The following is a 13,239-nucleotide window of genomic DNA, read 5'->3' on the forward strand; positions in this document are numbered from 1 at the left end:
CCGGGGGCTGGGGGGGCGGGGGTTTTCTGCGGCCGTTTGGGGTGTCTTTAGCGAGGTTTAAGGTACGCAAAACCGGGGTGCTTTGTAGTGTGGGTCTGTGAACAGGCGGGTTTCCTGAGGCAGACTGAAGTGGCTGATTGACCCGTCGCGAAGTTGTCCAGTTGCAGAAGGGCTGCCCGTCAGCCTGGGCTGCTGCACCATTTTTCTCGCGGGGAGCAGCCGCAAGGTGTGTGCAGTACTGAGCCGGACGCCGGGGAGATAGCTTGCAGGAATAATGTCACTGCTTCAGAATCAGAGGCGCCAGACGCAAAATAAGTGCATTCCTTAGTATCAGAAACGAGTAAGCTCTCGGTTTTTATTTTTCGTCGCAATGGTGAATGGGCAAAAAAGAAAAAGGAAAGAAAGGAAAGCTGTTCTAGCTCGCCATGGATTTTGAGCACAGTCTGAGAGTCGGAGTCCCTGAGTGAGGACTGTTAGACCCAAACTAGTCCTGGCGTTTCGGTTCGCTTCCAGCCTTCCCGCACGCAGGGCTGAAAACTGCCAAACCAGACCCTACCCTGGGCTTCTTTAAAGGAGAAAAGGTCATTTTGTGTTTTGAGTTAAAATGGATTGTTCCTTGCGTAGAAAGTGGAAGAAGGGTCTCTGCAAGGTCAAACCCCCTGTGGAAAGAGATTGCTGGATGCCTCGGGTGCAGGATGTCCGGAGAGAGCAGATGGGGAGCTCCTTGGCGGAGGAGCTGGTCCAGCGCGGCGCTGCCTGGATCCCTGCCCTGTGCGAAGCCAGAGAGGGAATCCATTTTTCTGGAGATGCCCTCCTGTCCATATTTTGGAGACTAAAATGAAATGGAAATGCTGGTGGGTGTGGAAAACAAAGTATTCACTGTGTGTCTTTTCCTGCTGAAGACAGGAGAAGCTAGGGAGGTTTGTTTCCACATAGAATTCTTTTTTTAATTATTGAGAAAGGAATTTCAGGTTGAGACTAATTCAAAATGAAACTCTTGTGAAGCACAGCTTACCCCGTTATCTATGTAAACTGCCCGTGTGTGCGTGTGTGTGCGTGTGTGTGTGTGTGTGTGTGTGTGTAAGAGGGTCCTGAATCACTGTGCACCTTGCTTATGACTGTGCTCTCCTTAGGCTTAGATATTTAATAAGCCCAGAAAATGCTGCACTGAAGCAGGTTGGCAGAGGCTGAGGAGGCAGGCGGGAGAAGAGCAGGGCACTGTATACTGCATTTCCACAGGAAAGCAGACCTGGCCTGTGTATGAAATAGACTGCGCTCAAATTGGGCAATGCATGTAGGGCCCTTCGATGAGTCCAGCTACCTCCAACTCCCAAAATAAATTTATAATTGATTTAAATGTATAAAATCTAAGAATAGCCTCTCCTTACAGACCCAGCATGTACATCCAACTGCCTTCTCTGTCCTTGCTCCCTGACAATTAAGCCATGCCCCTGTCATCATGAGAGTTGGCGTTCGTTCCATATAGTGCAGGTTCCTCTGCATTGACAGAGTCATGGAGGAAAGGGAGGCTGAGGTGCTAAAGCTCATGGAGGTTTGGTCTCAGATTCTGTGGCTCACAGGTTGACAGGCACAGAAGGACACATCAGGAGAGACCTTATAAAGCAATTAGTCCAAACCTCTTGTTTTATAGATCAGGAAACTGAAACCCAGAGCATCACACTAAAGAAAAGTCAATTAACTTCTAGGCTAGAGAGTATCACTCAAGAGGTATTGTTGAGTAGGGGTGTTCTCCTCTTCCTGCACCTCTGCAGTCTTCAGCATCCTCGTGGCATTGCTGCAGTCTTCAGATCAATGTCTGCTCCTCCACACGTCCAGCAGGATATCTCCAGGGCCCTTTTTCTGCCTTTTCTCCTTGTACGGCCTCTCATCTCTTTCTGTTGCCCCTCACCTCTAATGCACCACATCATTGGATTTCAGTTTTGGCCTCCTTTGCATCTCAGCTTATCTGGGATCCTAGGGTTTGGGGAGCACCCTCAAACCAGCAGTCCTGTGTGAGAACTGCCCAAGGCCCACCTCCACCCCCCCTCCTCCACTCCCACTCTCCTCCCCAGAATCCTCAGGGAACCCAGCCTTCGGAAACCCTGCAGGTGCTGCCCCACCCCTCTCCCCAGCCAGCTCCCTCCAAAACCAAGGCAGCTGCAGGGATGAGGACCTAGTGGAGTGAGGAGGCTGCAGTGTAAACACACCACAGGCTCTGCCAGCTCTCTCCTGGCTCCTAAAAGGCAGAACCCAAATCCGATGTGCCTGTCACCAGCCTTCATGGACATTCTCCAGATGAAGCCACCTGCCGATGAGGGGAGAGGAGGGAGCTGGAAGATGCAGCAGGCATGTTTATGGGTCTACCCTAAGGTGGCTCTGTAGAGGAGGGTCCTGCAGCTTTGTTAACCCTTCAGACCTTTTTGAAAGCACATGCCTACCTTTTCTGTAACAGCAGTATTTTTCCTTTCATGCACCTTTTTCACTGACTAGTTCAACTGGTGGTACACAGCAGACAGTATGGCCTGCCTTTTTTCTCGTTTTCTCTCTCTTGCTTCCTCCATTTCCCCCTCAGTTTCTCCCTCCCCATCAAAAATGTCTTGAATTCCTAACAATAAAATTCTATGTCTTTAAAGATGATCTGGGCACTCCTGTTCCTTCTCCCAAAACATGTAGTCTCCCAGGTCCTGATAAACAGCCACAGCCAACATCCTCTTATCAAGGTGTCAGGGCATTAGCAAGGGGTGTGGAAGGCCAACCTGGAGGCTCTTTCTGTTCTGATAGAGGAGCTAAATAGTCTTAGATGGTGAATGAATTTCTCAGCATATTTACCAAATGAAAATATAATCTAACTTCTATCTTCTTGGTAGAACTTTACAAATTGGGATGAATTCTGTCTTGCATTCTATTCCTAAAAATGTCCTTGGTTAATTATGTGCTATCTGGTCTTGCTGTCCCATTCCAGGTTATTCTGAACATGGGTAGCCTGTGCAGAGATCCAATCTTTGAATCTCTAAATGCCATACTTTGATTTTCTGTGCATGGATCACTTTCTGTAATTGGATAAGATGACCAGGAATGTTGTTGGGAATGTTGTCCTGAGCAACTACAGTTCTTACTTTGGGTTGTGTATGGTATGGATTCATACATTTGTGAAGGAGCTCCCCGAGGAGTTTTGTAGGGTGATGGACATCAATACCACACATGTGTTTCCTAATTGATAAGACATATGTATATATATTATTTTTTTCATACCAGGAATCAAACTCCAGACCTTATACTTGGGAGGCAGGCAGTGGCACCACTGAGCTAAATCCCTGGCCCAAGACAGATATATCTTAAAGCCCTTTTAAAGGTGTTTTTCTTTCTTTTGAGTAATTTTTAAACTCCTTAAATTAGTGATTATCTAGAAATAAATGAATACTGTTTTTTAAGAAGAGATCATGTTCAACTAATACAAAGTTGAAATAGATGCTATCCATCACAGTTACACAGAGTAGATAATTTAGGAAGTATCAAATGATGCAGAGGTAAATTAGTGAACCATTACTATTTCCAGTTAGTAGAGTAAATGTGCTAGATAGGAGACCATATAAGTTACCAAATCTGTCCATCCAGCACATTAAAAATATATATAATATTTAAGGAAAATTTTTATCCTGAAGACACCTATAGCAGGAAATCACCATGTGCAAGGGCAAAAATTAAAATGACTTTTTCATGTTTCCACAGTATCTGTACAATGCATGTCTTTTATAGCAGAAACTCAATATTTGTCAATTAAATATCAGTTCTAGTAAGAATCAGTTGAGTGTACAATGTTAATTATATTAAAAATTAAATAATTTCTACTAATACATGTTCACAATTAACATTGCTTTAAATATATTATTAAAAGAAAATGCTAGGCTATAGATTCTTTTTTTTTTTTGGTACCAGGGATCAAACTCAGGACCTTGTGCTTGTAAACTATAGATTTGTTACAATTGATTTTTAGTAGAGATACAAAAGCACTCTGTTAGTACCTTTAAGAGTAAAATGCCTTTTAATTCACTCATGTGTATCCTACCTTTTATTTTCAATAAATAAAGATAAATTTTTAACTGCTTACAGAATTGATGCTGATAAGTCAAAGAGAAAACAGTGACCTAGGCTGTGGCAGATGCATGCTCCACGTATCTGGATGGTGGCCTCTTGAGCAACTTGGGATTATTTTAATTATTTTAACACGTGCATACTGTGAAGAGACACAGCACTGCCTTCCTCATTTACAGATTGTTTGTAAAGATGATTTATTGTCTCTTAAGTCTAGTATAATAATTTGAGTTGCTCCCAGCTTAATTCATTGAGAAATTTACTGAGAAGGATCTTGGGGGTGCTTTAGAAACTATTTAATGAATGAAACAGAAACAGAATAGCAAATTAGTGAGGGATTCTCAAGGAGGTTAGAAACTTTAATGATAAACCACCTCTGAATACATCAAAGAGGTGTTCTGTAGCCTTATCAGCTAACTTTTTTTTTTTTTTTTTTCTTGGTACGGGGGATTGAACTCGGGTCTTTGCGCTTGCAAGGCAGGCCAATTTATCAGCTAACTTAAAGCACACAAGACTCATAATTGCCATGATTCTTAAAGGGCTTTTCTCTGGGTTGTTTTCCCACTGCCCTGGTTTGCAGCAGCCCGAACACTAATGAACTGCTGTGGAAAACCACTTGTTTATTTTTGTTAAAAGTAATGCATGGTATTTTCAATAACTTGGATTATTTCCAAGTGAGTAGTCCGCTCCGTTTTGTTCTAATTACAGTTAAGATTTGGAGTATTCTCATTCACCAAATGGCTCTTACTCTCAATGCAGCCAGTACACTAATTGCTGAACTTTTTATAGAAAGCAGGGCCCTTTTAATTAAAAATATTTAATTGCAAAGTATTGCTCATAAAAAATAAAGTGTTAATAAATCTGTTAAATTTACTTGCAATTATGGTAGAGCTATAAAACAAATCCTGTTTTTCTAAATTCTTGGTCATATAAAAACTTCACTTTAAATATATGTATCCTTTTTTCTTTGGTGTTTGCTTAGTATCTCTTAGGCTAGGAAAAACTATAAACTTTTGAAGAGCTGTGTATAAATAGATTTTGTTTTTTCAAATCATTAACAGGTTAAGTGTGTTTTGAAGGATAGGCTATTTTTTTCTAATGTAAATAAACAGACCCTCATATTTCTGTTGTTTTGTATTTTAGAATGTTTTTTTCAATTGATGGCTTCTTACAAAGAGTAAACTGTGGTGCTACAGGATTCTCTATATTTTGCATTGCTTATATTAATTTTTGACTCACCTGCTTACTTCTGATTTTTTTTGTGGTGCTAGGAATTGAACTCTGGCATGCTCTACCACTGAGCTACATTCTCAGCCCTGTTTGTTTGTTTGCTTATTTATTATCTTCTTTAAGACATAGTCTTGCTAAGTTGCCCAGACTTGAACTTGTGATCCTCCTGCCTGGGACTTCCTCAGTGCTGATTGAAACCATGTTCCACTGCACCCTACTTTATTTCTAGTTTCTTGAAGTCCAATCTTAAATTATGAGGAAAATATACCATTGAAGACCACTAAGCAAGAGCAACACAGTTAAAATGCTTATTAATGCAATATTTTGTGTTCAAAGTATCAAAGTACTGTGCAAGTCTAACTTTCAATTAGGAGCTTCTGTTTGATGGAATTCTTGGCATTTGATTTTATGAGTTAATGAAAAACAATCAATTTTGTTTATACTAGAAGTTCAAGTGTTTCTACAAGTTTTACATGAAATAATTGGTGTTTGCTTCTTGCTTATATGGGAAATTTCATGAAAAATAAAAGTAAAATTAATTTCTTCGTACTAAATTGTTGGGTTTTTTTTTAATGATTATAAAGGTATTCTTTCCTCAGAGTAAGATGAAAAGCTTCCATTAATCTTTCATCATTTTTAGTTTGTGAATAAGAAAACTATACTGGAACTTCTGATTAGGAATTGAGCTGTGAAAACTTGAAGTTAAGTTATTCACCTTCCTGATAAAGGAAATATGTTGAATAAATGTGTCAATCACCTATAGCCACTGTAGAACATTTAATAAGCCCTCAAGGAATTCATGCCTAATGGGGAACACAGATCAAAGCAATTCAGGAAGTGAAATGAAATAAAAATTAGAATAGCTCCACAGAATTTTGGGGGGAAGGAAGTACCTATTCTCAAGACCTCAAGCTCTGCTTCTGACCTTCCTTCCTTCCTTCCTTCCTTCCTTCCTTCCTTCCTTCCTTCCTTCCTTCCTTCCTTCTTTCTTTCTTTCTTTCTTTCTTTCTTTCTTTCTTTCTTTCTTTCTTTCTTTCTTTCTTATTTAAAAATGTTTTTTGGTACCAGGGATCAAACTCAGGTCTTTGCACTTTTGAGGCAGACTGTGGCACCACTGAACTGAATCCCCAGCCCTAGACCTTCCTTCTTTAAATGCATGCTCTTTCCATTCTACCTTTGCTGTGCTGTCATCACCTGGCCATATCATGGGGAGCAACAGATTGTGGAACTGAAATAACATCTTTAAGTTATTCCCTTGTTGAATACATTCCAAGGCTAACCCTTTGCCCCAACCCTCAACCTTAGCTCATAACTTCAACAAAAGCATTTTTGGAACCCCTTCCTTTGTAAAAGGTTAAAGATTATACTGCAGTACTTACATCCTTTAATACTTTTTAAGTAAGGGTCATCTATCTGATACTCCCCTATTGTCCCAACTCATTTCATGACTAATCTTTCAACACCTCTGTGTGTGTGTGTGTATGTGTGTAGGTGTCTTTTGTTATCTACTCCTAGGGCTTTTACAATAAAAAAAATATACCTCCCAACAGTTCTTTCCTACTAAACCAAAAACTTGTTTCCAGTCCTTATATACACACGTGCACACACACACACACACACACACACCCCACACTCTTCCAAAATGGCCTTTAACTCTTCCCCCTCAGCTTTTCCTGCCTCTTTCTCTCTTTCTTGCGCTGTTTAAGGGGGAATTCATGTGCATTTCAAATATGGGATAAAGGGTATATTCTTTTCTCCCTTAAAATCTACAAAAGTTGCACCTAAATTGTGAGATTCCTTTGTGTAGTGAGAAAGTCCTGGATAATCCACAGAATTGGGTAGGACTTTTTATTCTAGTTTTTTGAACTTATTTTCCCACTGGGGAAATTGAAATAATATATTTACCTTACAAGGGTGTTGAAGACGTAACATAACAATGTAGGTGTAACACCTGAAAGAACTTAGTACAAAAAAAGAGCTTAGCTTCCTCCCCAAAAGACATCTATTCCCCCTCCTATCCATTCTTTTAGTCTGCATTTTTCCTACTTTGACACTTGAAGCATTCTGCTGCATTTTTCCAAGTATATTTGTCCTAGTAGGATAACGGTTAAACAATAGCTCACATATATGTATCCCAGGCAGCCCAGTGCGATCGGACCAAGACCATGTGAACTAACTGACCAGCGCCCTTGCAGCCATATTCTTGCATCTGCTTGGCAAAGCCCTTCCACTGAGTAAGCCATGTCTCCTGCTAACATTTCCAGAGCTTCTGATGACTAACTGCCAGGGGACAAGCAGACGTCTCCCACCTCAGTGACTCTATGGTTCGTTTCATAAGTAGCACCAGAGGACACCCTCTGTCAACCCTGAATTATCTTCTGTCTTTATCCTCTCCGTCCTTCACCTTCTCCTCCAAGGTGCCTCTGGTATCTGTAGAATGTTCCAGAAGGCACTATGCTCCACTTCTTAAGGACTTCTGGCACTATCAATTGCATATCTTTTTCCATCAAGGAAATGTCTGTCAAAGAAGACCTAACACACAGCTACACTGGCGAAATAAGACAGGTTGCATAAGACATTCAAGTTAGCATTTGTTAAGGGGTGTCTTAATATGCTGAGGGCTACAGAAGTATGTTCTGGGCATGCTGGCCAAGAGCAGAGAACAGTGGCCAGAGCATGGGTGAGGGATAGATGCTGGGTGACACACACGTCTGTGATACACACTGATATGCTAAATAGGCTATAAGGTTGTTTTCTACATTTTAAAGCAAAATATTGAAGAGTAATAAGTTTAGTATTTTTTAAAAATCGACACGCAGAAGACACCACTAACAGGAAATCTACTGAAAGTTCCTGTTGAATGTCCTGGAACAATACTTAGAAGGCTGAGGCGGGGGAATCACTGTGAGTTCACAGCCAGCCTGAGCGACATATCCACTCTTCTCCCTCTACTGGAGACCCCTGCAGTTAGGTTCCAGTCCCCTGACCAGTATGCGATGCAGGTCTGAGAAAAAAATACACTAAAAGATAGAACTAAATGAAAAAAGCAGGGTGCCAGAAAGACCAAAGCCAGTGCAACCGACAAAGGTACTGGCCAGTCCCAGGCACTGGCTTTTATTGGCAATCAGTCGGGTTAAAGACAGTGTCTATGGAAATTAATGCAAACAAGGCTCATGAAGGACAAGACAAAGCATTCTCGAATTAGGAACAGAATAGACAAAATATATGGTTGTAAGTAGAACACTGTCCCAGTCTGAAGGTTTTAGTTGTGGGAGAGGAATGTGGGTGGACGTCACTCTGACCTCAGCACGGCCAGACTCACTTCTGTAAACACGTGGTTGTGCGGTTAACTCTTTACAGCCTGCTTTGGGCGTCATCAGTATTATGGTCCTCTCATCTCCCACTTCTCTGAGAAAACAGCAGCTGTATCAGGTCTGGTGATCTTTGCAGGTCCCAGGACTATCACAGGAAAGGGGAGTCGCTCAGATGCAGCCTTTGCAGGCCTCTTGGCAGGGTGTCACATGGCGCTGCTTGCGGTGAATCCATCATCTTGGTCCCTGGTGGTACATTCTGGGATGATGGCTGCAGCAACGTTTTATTCTCTGTTTAAAAAAATAAGCATGGGGCCGGGGATTTAGCTCAGTGGTGCCGCCACCTGCCTTGCAAGCAGAAGGTCCCGAGTTTGATGCCTGGTACCAAATAAATAAATAAATAAATAAATAAATAATAAGCACACCCTGGCCCACTACGTTACTAATTGTATTGAGCCATTTATCTATTTTTTTGGGGGGTACCAGGATCAAATTGGACCCTTGTGCTTGCAAGGCAGTGAAGCCGCTGGACCAAATCCCCGGCCCCTAGCCACTTACCTTTTAGTTAAGACATCCTTTGACAACACTGGTGCCTAGGACATGTCTCTCAATCTTTGTATACATGGAGTTTTGATGGAGTGTATTTACCTTGCACAAGTGGATTTAAAAGGTTTGAAATGAAACTAATTGAGCTTGTGGAGGTGGCTGTACCCCCTCTTTTTGTTTATGTAATTGTGTTCTTAGGGAAAGGCGAGCACACCTAACAGTGGCTTGTCCCTGTGGATTATAAGGACTTATAATATGCTTAACTGACTTAGTTGTCTATAAAAATTTTCTCTAAAAAGGCCACCTCCAACTGTGGTTAGGGGAGAAATGGCATAGTTTAAATGTGTTTTGAGCTGAGAAGGGCCAATGTAGGGAAGACCACATTTAGGGGCTCTCTTCAGGGAGCTAATTTAATAGGCCCTAATAAAAATCACGTTGTAACTTAGCAATTGAAACTCTCTTTATAAATTCAATCTGGTGGATTTGGGCCAATAATATCTAGCACATTTGTTGTTGATTTTATCTATATGACCACCTGGAATTTGGCAACCTACAGCAAGAATAAACAAATTTTTAAAGAAATTAGCACATGTACAATCAAAGTGTAAGTACTAAAATTAAAAAGCAAGTTGGGGAAAGAGCCATATTCAGAAACTGTTTTTAAAGGACTAAACTGGTAACTTGAACCTGCTGGCCGTCAGACCCTTTTATAACGGAAGTCATCCGTAACTGGTTGTGATCTGTTCATTGTAGACACCACTGCACTCAGACCAGCCATTGGTCTGGTATCTTGTCATAATTTTTCTTTTAATTTTAGCCCTAAAAAGATTGAAAAATTAATAATTTTAAAAAGCAATTTTAGCTAAAAGATTTAGAAACTTTTGTTGAGGTCTATACATTTTACCAGTATTTTTATGACCCATAACAGAGGTGAGTCAACAGTGTAGCTGGAAACTGCCAGCAGGGGTCAGCAATTGGAGCCCCTTCTTAACATCCTGCTTTAGTTCCATGGTCTTCACTTCATATATCTTTGAGTTATACTTTTCTACTGGGTGTTAAGGTGAGATCTATATTAATTAAAATTAACCTCTTGGTGTCTAACAAAGTCAGTTAAGTCTCCACAGGCATTACTTTGAACCCTGTATACAGCCTGTCATCTCCTGTCAGCGTCAGCCATCAGGATGGGTCACAGCCTTGCTTGACCATGTTGCTTTCTGAAAAAGCATGGGAGAGTTTTTCCTTTGATAACACTGCTTTGATACACTGTTGATTTTCATCTTTTTGGTCTCCAACAATCTCCCTGCTCATGAGGTTAGGTGACTTACCAAGTTCTAGGATCTTGTAGAAAAGGTTCTCTCATGTCGTGGGTTGTTTATAGACCTGGAAGGGCCAGGGCCAAAATATTGGCTGTCTTTTTAGCCCAGTTACCTGTCTAGCTTTGGTCTCTAAACTTTGGTTGCTGAACACCCAGAGGAGAAGATCAATAATATTAGCACTGCAATGAGAATAGTGAACTTAACTATTATAATTTTACCTGGATATCAAGCACTTTGAAATATAAAATATAGTTAGAGGTGTTATTATCTCTCCCTGCTCATGAGGTTAGGTGACTTACCAAGTTCTAGGATCTTGTAGAAAAGGTTCTCTCATGTCGTGGGTTGTTTATAGACCTGGAAGGGCCAGGGCCAAAATATTGGCTGTCTTTTTAGCCCAGTTACCTGTCTAGCTTTGGTCTCTAAACTTTGGTTGCTGAACACCCAGAGGAGAAGATCAATAATATTAGCACTGCAATGAGAATAGTGAACTTAACTATTATAATTTTACCTGGATATCAAGCACTTTGAAATATAAAATATAGTTAGAGGACTGTTATTATCAATCATGATTGTTCTAATAGTTGAATTCCTGTACAGTGTTACAGAAAAAAACTTCAAATCAAAAGCCACACGTTTCAGCATGACAATCATGATGACATTATCTTTGTAACACACTTAAATGTCCATCTTATGCCCTTTAAATTCATTTCCACCAAAACCATTTTTTCAATAAAACCTGTGTTTTTTTACAGAAAATTTAATCTTTTGAAAATGACCAGTCAAATACATCACAAAAATATATTTAGAACTTAACCCTTTGATGACAACCAATGTAAACATTATAATAACATATTTAAGTAATATTCATTGGTGTGAGTCTCTTATAAAGCTATGAAAACTATTGAGGTCAGCCTGTTGTAAGATTATGGAAATTGTTCAGGTCCCCTAGTGAGCAGAGGCTGGAAAATATTTCCATGCGGCCACTCCTTTATTCACCAAGGGGTTGAGTTCATAAACCTCAGTCACTTTCTGGTTTTCATAGATGCTTTCGCTTTAGGATGTCCAGGGGTTCCCACAATTAACCAAGCAAAGAAGGAGAAAGAGGAAAAGATAGCTTTTGAAGTGTAACATTTGTGTAAACACCCATTAGCACAAACTGTCTTTTTGCCTGGTGACTCTGCCAAGGGCTTTGCATCCAAATTACCTCACCCATTTTCACAACTATCTAATGAAATAGATATTTTCCCTACTTTAGATGAAATCAATAGAGTTCTAAACCAGATCAGTGCTCTTTCAAAGACCTGTTTTTATTTTTATACTCACTGGGTAGCTTGTGTCTGAAATACTAGCTCTCTATTTCAACAATTCACTTATTCTTAGAACAAATTTAAAAAGAAATATTTTGCCTCTTACTAGCCTTCATAGAAATCAGGATCTAGTTGAAGAAATATATTGAAGAATCACAAGCTAACATCCAATTATAAATAAGATTAAGTGTCACAAAAGAAAGTAAGTGATTCTGGGAGGAGATACAGAAGGGCCACTTACTTGGGACTGTTTGAAAGCATGGACCCTGGGAAATCCACTGAGGTCTGGATTTCCACTAAGTCACCTAGGACATGTTTCAGTCACTGGGCCTTCCAAAGAGGATTACTCCTGAATTTCTCTGAGAAAGGAGTTGAGGATTTAGAATCCCCCATTTTATTCTTTACTCACGTGGCCCTTATAACAGAGGCCCACAGAGCCTTTAATCTTGGTAAATTCTGTGACCCTTACCTTCTGATACAAAATTCCCTGGGATGGTTTCCAGATGAGGACATGAACAAGCACCTGTGTGTAGGTGCTCATCACAGGCCCCAGGATGCTCTCACGGGATGTGGATGTGGCCGTGGTCCTCAGATATGACCAAGGGCTTCTCCAATTCCAGGAAGAAGTACAGGGTGCTACTCACAAAGCAGTGGTGCTGTCAGAACACATCTGGGGCACACAGAAGTCAAACTTTTCAAGTGTGAGAGTTGGAATGATTTTCCATTCTCTGAGAAGTTAGAGTAGAAATTAGCTGAATGGTTGGCAAAGACAGCAGGGATGTTATTGACAGAAGAAGTTGGAACAAAAATATTCAGTGACTTTCAAATCCATGTGATCTGACATAATGTTTTAAAAGATTTAAAAATCTTGGTCAATAAGATGAGGGTGGTGTCACAAAAACAGATGTGGATTCTGTAATCAAGCCTTGGCTGCAATCCAGCTCTGTCACAACATATTTTAAGTTTTATGAAACATTTTACCTGTGAAATTCAGACATTTACACCCATGTGACAGTCTTATTGCATAATTAATGTGACTTTTGGCAAATGGGTACATTTGTTGTCTTGCTATTAGATGTGGTGGGATTGTGGTCTTGATGATAAGATCAGTGACATTACATGGGCTAATTTATATTGACTTCACTTCATGGTTTTATCTAATGCTCACAGCTTCATGCTAAGAATTATAAATCCCTGTTATAAAGATAAAGAAATTGAAAGTCGAAAACGTAAATGACCTGCCCACACCACAGAGCCAGTCAGTGGCACAGCAGGTATTCTGATGTCAAGCTGGTGCCTGAACTGCTCTCCACTGTGTTCCTGTGCAGTAGCTGTAATTACCATCACCGCCATTAATCATTATTGTAAATTCCAAAGCTCTTCAGATAATACAATGTTTTTTTCGCTAGAGCAAGAGCTTAAAGATTATCTTTAAGA

General features: G+C 40.4%; 1 protein-coding gene across 1 annotated transcript in view; it reads left to right on the plus strand.

The window, feature by feature from the left end:
- Window positions 1-13,239, plus strand: part of Vsnl1 (visinin like 1) — a 95,357-nt gene that overhangs the window by 439 nt on the left and 81,679 nt on the right. The window lies entirely within an intron of this gene.

This window comes from Fukomys damarensis, unplaced genomic scaffold (genome assembly GCF_012274545.1).
Source record: "Fukomys damarensis isolate Sample0158 unplaced genomic scaffold, DMR_v1.0_HiC HiC_scaffold_2, whole genome shotgun sequence".
Classification (NCBI taxonomy): Eukaryota; Metazoa; Chordata; class Mammalia; order Rodentia; family Bathyergidae; genus Fukomys; species Fukomys damarensis.